At 46.0% G+C, this 15,204-nt stretch overlaps 1 long non-coding RNA gene across 1 annotated transcript; it reads left to right on the top strand.

Moving 5' to 3' along the window:
- Positions 1-4,574: 4,574 nt before the first annotated feature.
- Positions 4,575-14,777, top strand: LOC309792559. Its single transcript, XR_014291734.1, has 3 exons — positions 4,575-4,612; positions 7,796-7,941; positions 14,702-14,777. It is a non-coding gene; the product is annotated as an uncharacterized lncRNA (long non-coding RNA).
- Positions 14,778-15,204: the final 427 nt, after the last annotated feature.

Raw genomic sequence — 15,204 nt, 5'->3', positions numbered from 1 at the left:
CATCCACCTCATTACAAATAGCTCAATTTCGTTTCTTTTTGTGGCTGAGTAATATCCCATTGTATATATGTGCCACGTCTTCTTTATCCATTCATCCGATGATGGACACTTAGGTTGTTTCCATCTCCGGGCTATTGTAAATAGAGCTGCAGTGAACATTTTGGTACATGACTCTTTTTGAATTATGGTTTTCTCAGGGTATATGCCCAGTAGTTGGATTGCTGGGTCATATGGTAGTTCTATTTGTAGTTATTTAAGGAACCTCCATACTGCTCGCCATAGTGGCTGTGTCAATTCACATTCCCACCAGCAGTGCAAGAGTGTTCCCTTTTCTCCACATCCTCTCCAACATTTATTGTTTCTAGATTTTTTGATGATGGCCATTCTGACTGGTGTGAGGTGATATCTCATTCTAGTTTTGATTTGCATTTCTCTAATCATTAATGATGTTGAGCATTTTTTCATGTGTTTGTTGGCAGTCTGTATATCTTCTTTGGTGAAATGTCTAGGTCTTCTGCCCATTTTTGGATTGGGTTGTTTGTTTTTTTGTTATTGAGCTGCATGAGCTGCTTGTAAATTTTGGAGATTAATCCTTTGTCAGTTGCTTCATTTGCAAATATTTTCTCCCATTCTGAGGGTTGTCTTTTCATCTTGTTTATGGTTTCCTTTGCTGTGCAAAAGCTTTGAAGTTTCATTAGGTCCCATTTGTTTGTTTTTGTTTTTATTTCCATTTCTCTAGGAGGTGGGTCAGATAGGATCTTGATGTGATTTATGTCATAGAGTGTTCTGCCTATGTTTTTCCCCTAAGAGTTTGATAGTGTCTGGCCTTACCTTTAGGTCTTTAGTCCATTTTGAGCTTATTTTTGTGTATGGTGTTAGGGAAGATCTAATCTCCTACTTTTACACGTACCTGTCCAGTTTTCCCAGCACCACTTATTGAAGAGGCTGTCCTTTCTCCACTGTACATTCCTGCCACTTTATCAAAGATAAGGTGACCATATGTGCGTGGGTCTGTTATTATAGGTCTTTTCCTTCTCTTGTGTTTCTTGCCTAGAGAAGATCCTTTAGCATTTGTTGTAAAGCTGGTTTGGTGGTGCTGAACTCTCTCAGCTTTTGCTTGTCTGTGAAGGTTCTAATTTCTCCATCCAATCTGAATGAGATCCTTGCTGGGTAGAGTAATCTTGGCTGTAGGTTGTTCTCCTTCATCACTTTAAATATGTCCTGCCAGTCCCTTCTGGCTTGCAGAGTTTCTGCTGAAAGATCAGCTGTTAACCTTATGGGGATTCCCTTGTGTGTTATTTGTTGTTTTTCCCTTGCTGCTTTTAATATGTTTTCTTTGCATTTAATTTTTGACAGTTTGATTAATATGTGTCTTGGCATGTTTCTCCTTGGATTTATCCTGTATGGTACTCTCTGTGCTTCCTGGACTTGATTAACTATTTCCTTTCCCATATTAGGGAAGTTTTCAACTATAATCTCTTCAAATATTTTCTCAGTCCCTTTCCTTTTCTCTTCTTCTTCTGGAACCCCTATAATTCAAATGTTGGTGCGTTTAATGTTGTCCCAGAGGTCTCTGAGACTGTCCTCAGTTCTTTTCATTCTTTTTTCTCTATTCTGCTCTGCAGTAGTTATTTCCACTATTTTATCTTCCAGGTCACTTATCCGTTCTTCTGCCTCGGTTATTCTGCTATTGATCCCTTCTAGAGTATTTTTAATTTCTTTTATTGTGTTGTTCATCGTTGCTTGTTTCATCTTTAGTTCTTCTAGGTCCTTGTTAAATGTTTCTTGCATTTTCTCTATTCCATTTCCAAGATTTTGGATCATCTTTACTATCATTATTCTGAATTCTTTTTCAGGGAGACTGCCTATTTCCTCTTCATTTGTTAGGTCTGGTGGGTTTTCATCTTGCTCCTTCATCTGCTGTGTGTTTTTCTGTCTTCTCATTTTGCTTCTCTTACTGTGCTTGGGGGTCTCCTTTTTGCAGGCTGCAGGTTCGTAGTTCCCGTCGTTTTTGGTGTCTGTCCCCAGTGGCTAAAGTTGGTTCAGTGGGTTGTGTAGGCTTCCTGGTGGAGGGTGCCTGTGTTCTGGTGGATGAGGCTGGATCTTGTCTTTCTGGTGGGCAGGTCCACGTCTGGTGGTGTGTTTTGGGGTGTCTTGGACTTATTATGATTTTAGGCAGCCTCTCTGCTAATGGGTGGGGTTGTGTTCCTGTCTTGCTAGTTGTTTGGCATAGGGAGTCCAGCACTGTAGCTTGCTGGTCGTTGAGTGGAGCTGGGTGTGGGTGTTGAGATGGAGATCTCTGGGAGATTTTTGCCGTTGGATATTACGTGGAGCTCGGAGGTCTCTTTTGGACCTGTGTCCTGAAGTTGGCCTTCCCACCTCAGAGGCACAGCACTGACTCCTGGCTGCAGCACCAAGAGCCTTTCATCCACACGGCTCAGAATAAAAGGGAGAAAAAGCAGAAAGAAAGAAAGAAAGAAAGAAAGAAAGAGGATAAAAGAAAATAAAGTAAGGTCAAATAAAATAAAGTTATTAAAATAAAGAATTATTAAGAAAAAATTTTTTAAGTAAGAAAAACAAAACCCCCAAGAAACGGGCGGATAGAACCCTAGGACAAATGGTGAAAGCAAAGGTATACAGACAAAATCTCACACAGAAGCATACACGTACGCACTGTCAAAAAGAGGAAAAGGGGAAAAAAATCATAAATCTTGCTCTCAAAGTCCACCTCCTCAATTTGGGATGATTCGTTGTCTCTTCAGGTATTCCACAGACGCAGGGTACATCAAGTTGATTGCGGAGCTTTAATCCGCTGCTTCTGAGGCTGCTGGGAGAGATTCCCCTTTCTCTTCTCTGTTCGCACAGCTCCCGGGGCTCAGCTTTGGATTCGGCCCCGCCTCTGCGTGTAGGTCGTCGGAGGACGTCTGTTCTTCGCTCAGACAGGACGGGGTTAAAGGAGCCACTGATTCGGGCGCTCTGGCTGCCTCAGGCCGCGGGGGAGGGAGGGGCACGGAGGCGGGGCGAGCGTGCGTCGGCGGAGGCCGGCGTGACGTTGCGTCAGCACGAGGCGCGCCCGTGCGTTCTCCCGGGGGTGTTGTCTGTGGAGCCGGGGACCGTGGCGGTGGCGGGCAGCACGGGCTCCCGGGAGGGGAGGTGTGGAGAGTGACCTGCGCTCGCACACGGGCTTCTTGGTGGCGGCAGCAGCAGCCCCAGCGTCCCACGCCCGTCTCTGGGGTCCGCGCTTTCAGCCGCGCCTCGCGCCCGTCTCTGGAGCTCCTTTAAGCAGCGCTCTGAATCCCCTCTCCTCACGCACCAGGAAACAAAGAGGGAAGGAAAAGTCTCTTGCCTCTTCGGCAGCTCCAGACTTTTCCCCGGACTCCCTCCCGGCCGGCCGTGGCGCACTAAGCCCCTTCAGGCTGTGTTCACGCCGCCAGCGCACTCTGACTGAAGCCCGAGCCTCAGCTCCCAGCCCCGCCCGCCCCGGTCGGTGAGGAGACAAGCCTCCCGGGCTGGTGAGTGGCGGTCGGCACCGGTCCTCTGTGCGGGAATCTCTCTGCTTTGCCCTCCGTACCCCTGTGGCTGCGGTCTCCTCCGCGGCTCCGAAGCTTTCCCCCTCCGCCACCCGCAGTCTCCGCCCGCGAAGGGGCTCCTAGTGTGTGGAAACCGTTTCTCCTTCACGGCTCCCTCCCACTGGTGCAGGTCCCGGCCCTATCCTTTTGTCTCTGTTTATTCTGTTTTCTTTTGCCCTACCCAGGTACGTGGGGAGTTTCTTTTCTTTCTTTTTTTTTTTTTTTTCGGTACACGGGCCTCTCACTGTTGTGGCCTCTCCCGTTGCGGAGCACAGGCTCCGGACGCGCAGGCTCAGCGGCCATGGCTCACGGGCCTAGCCGCTCCGCGGCATGTGGGATCTTCCCGGCCCGGGGCACGAACCCGTGTCCCCTGCATCGGCAGGCGGACTCTGAACCACTGCGCCACCAGGGAAGCCCCGTGGGGAGTTTCTTGCCTTTTGGGAGGTCTGAGGTCTTCGGCCAGCGTTCAGTAGGTGTTCTGTAGGGGTGGTTCCCCGTGTAGCTGTATTTCGGATGTATCTGTGAAGAGGAAGGTGATCTGCGTGTCTTACTCTTCCGCCACCTTCCCCCTCTCCCAAACATTTTAATACTAGTAATTTTTCTGACGCATGAGCGTGGAATATTGTTTTCTATTGTGTCTTCAGTTTCTTTACCAGTGCTTTATAGTTTTCTGAGTATAGGTCTTCCGTGTCCTTGGTTAAATTTATTGCTAAATAGTTCGTTCTTTTGGATGGAATTGTAAATGGGATTGTTTTCTTAATGTTTCTTGCTGGTGGTTCATTATTAGTGTATAGAAACGAAACTGATTTGTGTATATTGAGTGCATATTTTGCAACTTTACTGAATTTATTTTTTAACATATTTTTTTGAAGTCATGTGAAAAATTGCAAGACTAAAATCTCACCGTTTCTACTGCCCCCCAGGTGATCCACAGGACCCACGACATGGTAGCTACTAATACACTCTTCCCACGGTGCCTCTTAATACCGTGCGGACTCCTACAAGGGAAATAAGTATCACAACTTTGGTTGAACGTGGTCTGGGTAAGTCTTGGCCTCTATAAGAAAAATTTGATGTCTGTCTTGTCTGATTTTCTGGCATGATCCTGACATGGTTGTCTAGAAAAGTAATTTACTTTCCAGTAATTTAAAATGTACAGAAAAGTTGCAATAATGTCAAAAAGTACTCACATTTGCCACTTGACACAAAATGCTCAGTGTGTTTTGCCCAGGGCACCAGCACATAACCCCTAAATGAAGAAATCCTGATGTCCACATTATAATTTAATACTCAGCCCCACTTCAACCTTCACCTACTGTCCGAACGGTATGAAAATGTCTTTTTCCATCCTGATCCAGTTTTCTTTTTCTGGAACCATGACGGAGTTTCTCCCTCATTTGGACAACCTTGATGGATTTGAAGCAGACAAGATGAGTATGGGATCTAGGGGGCCTTTTCTGTATGGCTTTTTTCACTAAGAATGTTTTTAACGTTCATTTTTGTAACATATCAGCGCTACAGTGTTTTTTTTCATTGTCATTAAAAATACAAAACACGGGCCTCCCTGGTGGCGCAGTGGTTGAGAGTCCGCCTGCCGATGCAGGGGATACGGGTTCGTGCCCCGGTCTGGGAGGATCCCATATGCCGCGGAGCGGCTGGGCCCGTGAGCCATGGCCGCTGGGCCTGCGCATCCGGAGCCTGTGCTCCGCAACGGGAGAGGCCACAACAGTGAGAGGCCCGCATACCGCAAAAAGAAAAAAAAATACAAAACACGACTTTAGCATTTAATTCACTTTATGTATACAGTTTTGTGGTATTAACTACCTTCATTTAGTTGCACAAACAAGTTAACTAACATGTGTACCTCCTGTGTGCATGGCAGATACCCAGGAAATTGAGTAACACCCTGAAACGGCCCAAGACATCACCTTAAATACCGTCTTCATCTGAAAGGGAAAAAAAGGAAGGCTATAGTTGTTTCTGTCTACATTCATTTGATTGTATATGGTTTCCAATTGATGTTGTATAACTAGTTGTGGAGAAGTCATGGGATAGGTGGCTTCATTTCAGTTTGAATTTCCAAATTTAGTGGATTCTGCAGGCTTGTTACAAGGTTTACAAGCTTCATATTGGATCAGGACATCCCCTGGAGTAACTGGTATTCACGGTTTGTTCACCAGTTAAAGGTCTGTGTGATATGAGTTCATCCGGGAGTAATCCAGGTTAGTTTCTGTTATACATTTGTCCCAGGATGAAAGGACAAGAGAACTAAGACCTAATTTATAAAAGTGCCTTCAAACTAATTGATACTGAAGTATAGTTAACCTACAATGTTGTGTTAATTTCTGCTGCACAGCAAAGTGATTCATATATACGTACATACATATGTACATATTTTTCATATTCTTTTCCATTATGGTTCATTACAGGGTATTGAATACAGTTCCCTGTGCTGTACAGGAAGACCTTATGTATCCATCCTATATATAATAATTTGCATCTACTAATACCAAACTCCCAATCCATCCCTCTCCCCTGTCTTCCCCTTGACAACCACAAGTCTGTCTTCTATATTTGTGAGTCTGTTTTTGTTCTGTAGATAGGTTCATTTGGGTCTCATTTTATAATCCACACACAAGTGATATCATATGGTATTTGTTGTTCTCTGTCTGACTTACTTCACTTTGTATGATAATCTCTAGGTCCATCCATGTAGCTGCAAGTGGCATTATTTCATTCTGTTTTATGGCTGAGTAATATTCCGTTGTATATATGTACCACATCTTCTATATCCATTCATCTGCTGAGGGACATTCAGGTTGCTTCCATGTCTTGGCTATTGTGAATAGTGCTGCTGTGAATGCTGGGGTGCATGTATCTTTTCGAATTATAGTTCTGTCTGGATATGTGCCCAGGAGTGGGATTGCTGGGTCCTATGGTAATTCTAGTTTTAGTTTTTGAGGAACCTCCATACTGTTTTCCATAGTGGCTGCATCAGTTTACATTCCCACCAGTAGTGTAGTAGGGTTCCCTTTTCTCCACACCCCTTCCAGCATTTCTTTCTAGACATTTTAATGATGGCCATTCTGACCACTGTGAGGTGATAACTCACTGTAGTTTTGATTTGCGTTCTCTAATAATTAGCGATGTGGAGCATCTTTTCATGTGCCTATTGGCTATCTGTATGTCTTTGGAGAAATGTCTGTTTAGACCTTCTGCTTATTTTTTGATTTTTTTTTCTTTTTTGAGCTGTATGAGCCGTTTGTATATTTTAGAATTAAGACCTTGTTGGTCGCATCATTTGCAGGTATTTTCTCCCAAACAGTTAGCACAGGTAGTGGAACAACTGGATACCCACATGCAGAAGAGTAAAGTTGGACCCTTACCTCCCCCCACCCCATATACAAAATCAACACAAAATGGACCAAAGGCCTAGGTGCAAGAGCCAAAATTATAAAACTCGTAGAAGAAAACATAAGAGTAAATCTTCATGACCTTGGATTTGGTCATGATATCTTAGATCTACCGAAAGCACAAGCAACAAAAGACAAAATAGATGAATTAGACTTCCTCAAAATGAAAAGGAGTTGTGTATAAAAGGAGCAAGGAATAAGATAATCCACCATCCAAAATGGCGCAGGATGTTTGCAAACCGTGTATCTGATAAAGGACTGTATGTAGCCCACCGGCCAAGCCCCCGGTGGTCCAGTGGAGTGTCTGTGCGGCCCCTCCCGTCCTCGGTGATCAGGGAATTTCAGGCCCCACGGCACCCGAGGGGTGGTCACTGGTCATCCTCGGCACCCTCAAGGAGTGAGTGAGTGCTGGATGGTTTTGAGCCCCGATGCACTCCCATTACTACCCTCAAAGGCTGAAGCCTTCAGCATGCCTCCAGAAGGACACAGAGTATTTGCAAGTCTTTGAGAGCCAAGAGAACAGTCTTCACTTTTCTGAAAAGGGCATCTTACTATCTCACAGCATGACCATTTTCAATCTGGCTCTCGGGGTACCCTCCCACCTTCTTTATTTCTCTGAGAGTGGCCATGGTGGTTTGGCTGTCCCCAGTCCCCACACCAGGTGACAAGGCCAGTGGGACCAGATCCTGGTGGTCCTTAGCTTCGTTGGAGATTAACCCAGACCCTCGGCCTGCGATTGAACGGGGATGCCCCTGCTTCTCCCCATCACCGATTCTCATCTCCTCCTCTATCTCTTTTCCTCTTGCTTTTCAGTCTCAGATTTACCTGATGGTCACCACTCACAGCTCCCGCAGAGCCCAGAGATTTCTCCTTGAAGGAAAGGTTCTGGAAAATCAGAGGGATAAATAAAGGATGCAGCTGATTCCCGCCTTGTGCTGACACCCAAGAGGGTGAGGAGAGTGAGTGTTTTCTCATTAGAATTTTAAATCCTGCAAGTAATAGATCATTGGGGGTGGGGGGCATCCGGTGTTTTCCTGCTCATTCTAATAATGTCATTCCTGAATTTTTATGTGGTAAGTAATTTATATTATTTATCAGTAATTTGATTATTGATATAATCAAATTATTATCAAATTATCCTGAGGGGGATATCCATTTAAAAAATGTTAGAGGTAACTCCAAGGGATTTACAACAAACAAGGACACAGAACCCGTTCTCCAGACACTGGCTGAGAGATTCCTACCCTGAGCCGCAGTCCCCTGGAGGGCGGAGTGGCCATGACTCTCCTCCCACAGGTGAGCCTACACAGGCACATCCCACGTGGGACCACTGCATCGCAGAATCTTAAGAGTGGCCAATGGCAGGCAGCTGGCCAGAGATGCGGACAAGAGAAAACTGCCCAGCAGCCTGGGACAACCCCGGGGTGAGGCCTTAGGAAGGGCCAGTGTCAGAGCCTCAGAGATAACCTGAAGAGAGTTCAGGCTGTTAAGGACATCGTCAGAGATGCACTTAGGGACATATTCAGGGCCTTAGTTGTGGACAGGATCAGGGCATTATTTAGTGACAGCTGAGACTATAGGGGACAGCATCAGGGCCTAAGTTAGGGACAGTGTCAGTGCTTCAGTTAGAGAGAACGTGAGAGCCTTAGCTAGACACAGTTTGGGCTGTTACTTAGGGGTCTCTTCAGGGCCTTAGAGCCAGCATCGTGGCCATAATTAGAACCAGTGTGAGGGTGTTAGGTAGGGCCTAAACTGTGGTGTTAGTTAGGGAACGAGTCAGGTCATTAGTTACAGACAGTGTCAGGGTTTTAGGTGGGGACAGCGGCAAGTCCTTAGTTAAGAAGAGTGTCAGGGCCTCACTTAGGGGCAGCGTCAGGATGTTAGGGAGAGTCGGGACATGAGAATTTCAGATTCTGAGGTAGAGACAGCATCCGGGCCTTAGTTAGGAAGAGGGTCAGGGCCTTGGTGAGGGACAGGGTCAGGACAACGGTGAGGGACATCTAAGACTATTAGGGACATCGTCAAGGCCTTAGATTGGGCCAGCATCAGGGCTGTGGTGTCGACCAGTGTCAGGGCATTAATGAGGGACAAAATGAGGGTGTTAGTTAGGAAAAGAGTCAGGTCATTAGTTACAGACAGTTTTAGGGCCTCAGGTAGAATGGGCATCAAGGCCTTAGTTAGGAAGAGCAACAGGGCCTCAGTTAGGTTCAGCATCAGGACGTTAGTTAGGGCCAGCAACGGGGCCTTAGTTAGGGACAGTGTTGTCAGGCCCTCAGAGATCACTTGAGGGCCTTCGTAAGAGACAGTTCAGGCCGTTAGTTAGGGACACTTCAGAGACTTTCTTGGGGATATATTCAGGGCCTTAGTAATAGAATCAGGGTGTTATTTTGTCACCGCTTAGGCACTAAGGGACAGCATCAAAGCCTCAGGGAGGGTGTCAGCGTCCTGGGGATAGTGTTAGGGACTTTGTAAGTTATAGCTGAGGCCATTAGCTAGGGACAGTGTCAGGGGCTTATTAAGGGCAGTGTCAAAGACTTCATGAGGGACATCTTCAGGGCCTTAGTTATGGACAGGATCAGGTCCATACTTGGGACCGGTGTCAGGCCGTTATTTAGGGGCAGTGTCAGGGCCTTCTGTAGAAACAGCGTCATCCAGGTGTGAATGTCCATGTTGCCTTGCAAAGATACTTGCTAGGAATTGAAAGCAATGAGGAATGAACAAGTAGCAGCAAGGTGCAGGATTTTGCCAAAGAATCATTTTTTTTTAACATCTTTATTGGAGTCTAATTGCTTTACAATGGTGTGTTAGTTTCTGCTTTATAACAGAGTGAATCAGTTATACATATACATATGTCCCCATATCTCTTCCCTGTTGCATCTCCCTCCCTCCCACCCTCCCTATCCCACCCCTCTAGGTGGTCACAGAGCACCAAGCTGATCACCCTGTGCTACGCGGCTGCTTCCCACTAGCTATCTGTTTTACGTTTGGTAGTGTATATGTGTCCAAGCCACTCTCTCACTTTGTCACAGCTTACCCTTCCCCCTCCCCATATCCTCAAGTCCATTCTCTAGTAGGTCTGTGTCTTTATTCCTGTCTTAACCCTAGGTTCTTCATGACATCTTTTTCCCTTAAATTCCATATATATGTGTCAGCATACGGTATTTGTCTTTCTCTTTCTGACTGACTTCACTCTGTATGACAGACTCTAGCTCCATCCACCTCATTACAAATAGCTCAATTTCGTTTCTTTTTGTGGCTGAGTAATATCCCATTGTATATATGTGCCACGTCTTCTTTATCCATTCATCCGATGATGGACACTTAGGTTGTTTCCATCTCCGGGCTATTGTAAATAGAGCTGCAGTGAACATTTTGGTACATGACTCTTTTTGAATTATGGTTTTCTCAGGGTATATGCCCAGTAGTTGGATTGCTGGGTCATATGGTAGTTTTATTTGTAGTTTTTTAAGGAACCTCCATACTGTTCGCCATAGTGGCTGTACCAATTCACATTCCCACCAGCAGTGCAAGAGTGTTCCCTTTTCTCCACATCCTCTGCAGCATTTACTGTGTCTAGATTTTTTGATGATGGCCATTCTGACTGGTGTGAGGAGATATCTCATTCTAGTTTTGATTTGCATTTCTCTAATCATTAATGATGTTGAGCATTCTTTCGTGTGTTTGTTGGCAGTCTGTATATCTTCTTTGGAGAAATGTCTATTTAGGTCTTCTGCCCATTTTTGGATTGGGTTGTTTGTTTTTTTGTTATTGAGCTGCATGAGCTGCTTGTAAATTTTGGAGATTAATCCTTTGTCAGTTGCTTCATTTGCAAATATTTTCTCCCATTCTGAGGGTTGTCTTTTCATCTTGTTTATGGTTTCCTTTGCTGTGCAAAAGCTTTGAAGTTTCATTAGGTCCCATTTGTTTGTTTTTGTTTTTATTTCCATTTCTCTAGGAGGTGGGTCAGATAGGATCTTGATGTGATTTATGTCATAGAGTGTTCTGCCTATGTTTTTCCCCTAAGAGTTTGATAGTGTCTGGCCTTACCTTTAGGTCTTTAGTCCATTTTGAGCTTATTTTTGTGTATGGTGTTAGGGAGTGATCTAATCTCCTACTTTTACACGTACCTGTCCAGTTTTCCCAGCACCACTTATTGAAGAGGCTGTCCTTTCTCCACTGTACATTCCTGCCACTTTATCAAAGATAAGGTGACCATATGTGCGTGGGTCTGTTATTATACGTCTTTTCCTTCTCTTGTGTTTCTTGCCTAGAGAAGATCCTTTAGCATTTGTTGTAAAGCTGGTTTGGTGGTGCTGAACTCTCTCAGCTTTTGCTTGTCTGTGAAGGTTTTAATTTCTCCATCCAATCTGAATGAGATCCTTGCTGGGTAGAGTAATCTTGGCTGTAGGTTGTTCTCCTTCATCACTTTAAATATGTCCTGCCAGTCCCTTCTGGCTTGCAGAGTTTCTGCTGAAAGATCAGCTGTTAACCTTATGGGGATTCCCTTGTGTGTTATTTGTTGTTTTTCCCTTGCTGCTTTTAATATGTTTTCTTTGCATTTAATTTTTGACAGTTTGATTAATATGTGTCTTGGCATGTTTCTCCTTGGATTTATCCTGTATGGTACTCTCTGTGCTTCCTGGACTTGATTAACTATTTCCTTTCCCATATTAGGGAAGTTTTCAACTATAATCTCCTCAAATATTTTCTCAGTCCCTTTCCTTTTCTCTTCTTCTTCTGGAACCCCTATAATTCAAATGTTGGTGCGTTTAATGTTGTCCCAGAGGTCTCTGAGACTGTCCTCAGTTCTTTTCATTCTTTTTTCTCTATTCTGCTCTGCAGTAGTTATTTCCACTATTTTATCTTCCAGGTCACTTATCCGTTCTTCTGCCTCGGTTATTCTGCTATTGATCCCTTCTAGAGTATTTTTAATTTCTTTTATTGTGTTGTTCATCGTTGCTTGTTTCATCTTTAGTTCTTCTAGGTCCTTGTTAAATGTTTCTTGCATTTTCTCTATTCCATTTCCAAGATTTTGGATCATCTTTACTATCATTATTCTGAATTCTTTTTCAGGGAGATTGCCTATTTCCTCTTCATTTGTTAGGTCTGGTGGGTTTTCATCTTGCTCCTTCATCTGCTGTGTGTTTTTCTGTCTTCTCATTTTGCTTCTCTTACTGTGCTTGGGGGGTCTCCTTTTTGCAGGCTGCAGGTTCGTAGTTCCCGTCGTTTTTGGTGTCTGTCCCCAGTGGCTAAAGTTGGTTCAGTGGGTTGTGTAGGCTTCGTGGTGGAGGGTGCCTGTGTTCTGGTGGATGAGGCTGGATCTTGTCTTTCTGGTGGGCAGGTCCACGTCTGGTGGTGTGTTTTGGGGTGTCTTGGACTTATTATGATTTTAGGCAGCCTCTCTGCTAATGGGTGGGGTTGTGTTCCTGTCTTGCTAGTTGTTTGGCATAGGGAGTCTAGCACTGTAGCTTGCTGGTCATTGAGATAAACTGGGTGTTGGTGTTGAGATGGAGATCTCTGGGAGATTTTCGCCGTTGGATATTACGTGGAGCTTGGAGGTCTCTTTTGGAACAGTGTCCTGAAGTTGGCCTTCCCACCTCAGAGGCACAGCACTGACTCCTGGCTGCAGCACCAAGAGCCTTTCATCCACACGGCTCAGAATAAAAGGGAGAAAAAGCAGAAAGAAAGAAAGAAAGAAAGAAAGAAAGAAAGAGGATAAAAGAAAATAAAGTAAGGTCAAATAAAATAAAGTTATTAAAATAAAGAATTATTAAGAAAAAATTTTTTAAGTAAGAAAAACAAAACCCCCCAAAAACGGGCGGATAGAACCCTAGGACATATGGTGAAAGCAAAGGTCTACAGACAAAATCTCACACAGAAGCATACACGTACACACTCACAAAAAGAGGGAAAGGGGAAAAAAATCATAAATCTTGCTCTCAAAGTCCACCTCCTCAATTTGGGATGATTCGTTGTCTCTTCATGTATTCCACAGACGCGGGGTACATCAAGTTGATTGCGGAGCTTTAATCCGCTGCTTCTGAGGCTGCTGGGAGAGATTCCCCTTTCTCTTCTCTGTTCGCACAGCTCCCGGGGCTCAGCTTTGGATTCGGCCCCGCCTCTGCGTGTAGGTCGTCGGAGGACGTCTGTTCTTCGCTCAGACAGGACGGGGTTAAAGGAGCCGCTGATTCGGGCGCTCTGGCTCCCTCAGGCCGCGGGGGAGGGAGGGGCACGGAGGCGGGGCGAGCGTGCGTCGGCGGAGGCCGGCGTGACGTTGCGTCAGCACGAGGCGCGCCCGTGCGTTCTCCCGGGGATGTGGTCTGTGGAGCCCGGGACCGTGGCGGTGGCGGGCAGCACGGGCTCCCGGGAGGGGAGGTGTGGAGAGTGACCTGCGCTCGCACACGGGCTTCTTGGTGGCGGCGGCAGCAGCCCCAGCGTCCCACGCCCGTCTCTGGGGTCCGCGCTTTGAGCCGCGCCTCGCGCCCGTCTCTGGAGCTCCTCCTTTCAGCGGCACTCTGAATCCCCTCTCCTCACGCACCAGGAAACAAAGAGGGAAGGAAAAGTCTCTTGCCTCTTCGGCAGCTCCAGACTGTTCCCCGGACTCCCTCCCGGCCGGCCGTGGCGCACTAACTCCCTTCAGGCTGTGTTCACGCCGCCAGTGCGCTCTGACTGAAGCCCGAGCCTCAGCTCCCAGCCCCGCCCGCCCCGGCGGGTGAGGAGAACAAGCCTCTGGGGCTGGTGGGTGGCGGTCGGCACCGGTCCTCTGTGCGGGAATCTCTCTGCTTTGCCCTCCGTACCCCTGTGGCTGCGGTCTCCTCCGCGGCTCCGAAGCTTTCCCCCTCCGCCACCCGCAGTCTCCGCCCGCGAAGGGGCTCCTAGTGTGTGGAAACCGTTTCTCCTTCACGGCTCCCTCCCACTGGTGCATGTCCCGGCCCTATCCTTTTGTCTCTGTTTATTCTGTTTTCTTTTGCCCTACCTAGGTACGTGGGGAGTTTCTTTTCTTTTCTTTTTTTTTTTTCTTTCGGTACACGGGCCTCTCACTGTTGTGGCCTCTCCCGTTGCGGAGCACAGGCTCCGGACGCGCAGGCTCAGCGGCCATGGCTCACGGGCCTAGCCGCTCCGCGGCATGTGGGATCTTCCCGGCCCGGGGCACGAACCCGTGTCCCCTGCATCGGCAGGCGGACTCTGAACCACTGCGCCACCAGGGAAGCCCCGTGGGGAGTTTCTTGCCTTTTGGGAGGTCTGAGGTCTTCGGCCAGCGTTCAGTAGGTGTTCTGTAGGGGTGGTTCCCCGTGTAGCTGTATTTCGGATGTATCTGTGGAGAGGAAGGTGATCTGCGTGTCGTACTCTTCCGCCATCTTCCCCCTCTCCCAAACATTTTAATAATAGTAATTTTTCTGACGCATGAGCATGGAATATTGTTTTCTATTGTGTCTTCAGTTTCTTTACGAGTGCTTTATAGTTTTCTGAGTATAGGTCTTTCGTGTCCTTGGTTAAATTCATTGCTAAATAGTTCGTTCTTTTGGATGGAATTGTAAATGGGATTGTTTTCTTAATGTTTCTTGCTGGTGGTTCATTATTAGTGTATAGAAACGAAACTGATTTGTGTATATTGAGTGCATATTTTGCAACTTTACTGAATTTATTTTTTAACATATTTTTTTGAAGTCATGTGAAAAATTGCAAGACTAAAATCTCACCGTTTCTACTGCCCCCCAGGTGATCCACAGGACCCACGACATGGTAGCTACTAATACACTCTTCCCACGGTGCCTCTTAATACCGTGCGGACTCCTACAAGGGAAATATAAGTATCACAACTTTGGTTGAACGTGGTCTGGGTAAGTCTTGGCCTCTATAAGAAAAATTTGATGTCTGTCTTGTCTGATTTTCTGGCATGATCCTGACATGGTTGTCTAGAAAAGTAATTTACTTTCCAGTCATTTAAAATGTACAGAAAAGTTGCAATAATGTCAAAAAGTACTCACATTTGCCACTTGACACAAAATGCTCAGTGTGTTTTGCCCAAGGCACCAGCACATAACCCCTAAATGAAGAAATCCTGATGTCCACATTATAATTTAATACTCAGCCCCACTTCAACCTTCACCTACTGTCCGAACGGTATGAAAATGTCTTTTTCCATCCTGATCCCGTTTTCTTTTTCTGGAACAATGACTGAGTTTCCCAGCTATAGCCCCAGGCCTAGCCCGAGTCCCAGC

The sequence above is a fragment of the Mesoplodon mirus genome, assembly GCF_964341445.2.
Source record: "Mesoplodon mirus genome assembly, chromosome: 17".
Classification (NCBI taxonomy): Eukaryota; Metazoa; Chordata; class Mammalia; order Artiodactyla; family Ziphiidae; genus Mesoplodon; species Mesoplodon mirus.
The sequence above is the reverse complement of the archived record's forward strand: the minus strand, read 5'-3'. Positions and strand labels throughout refer to the sequence as shown.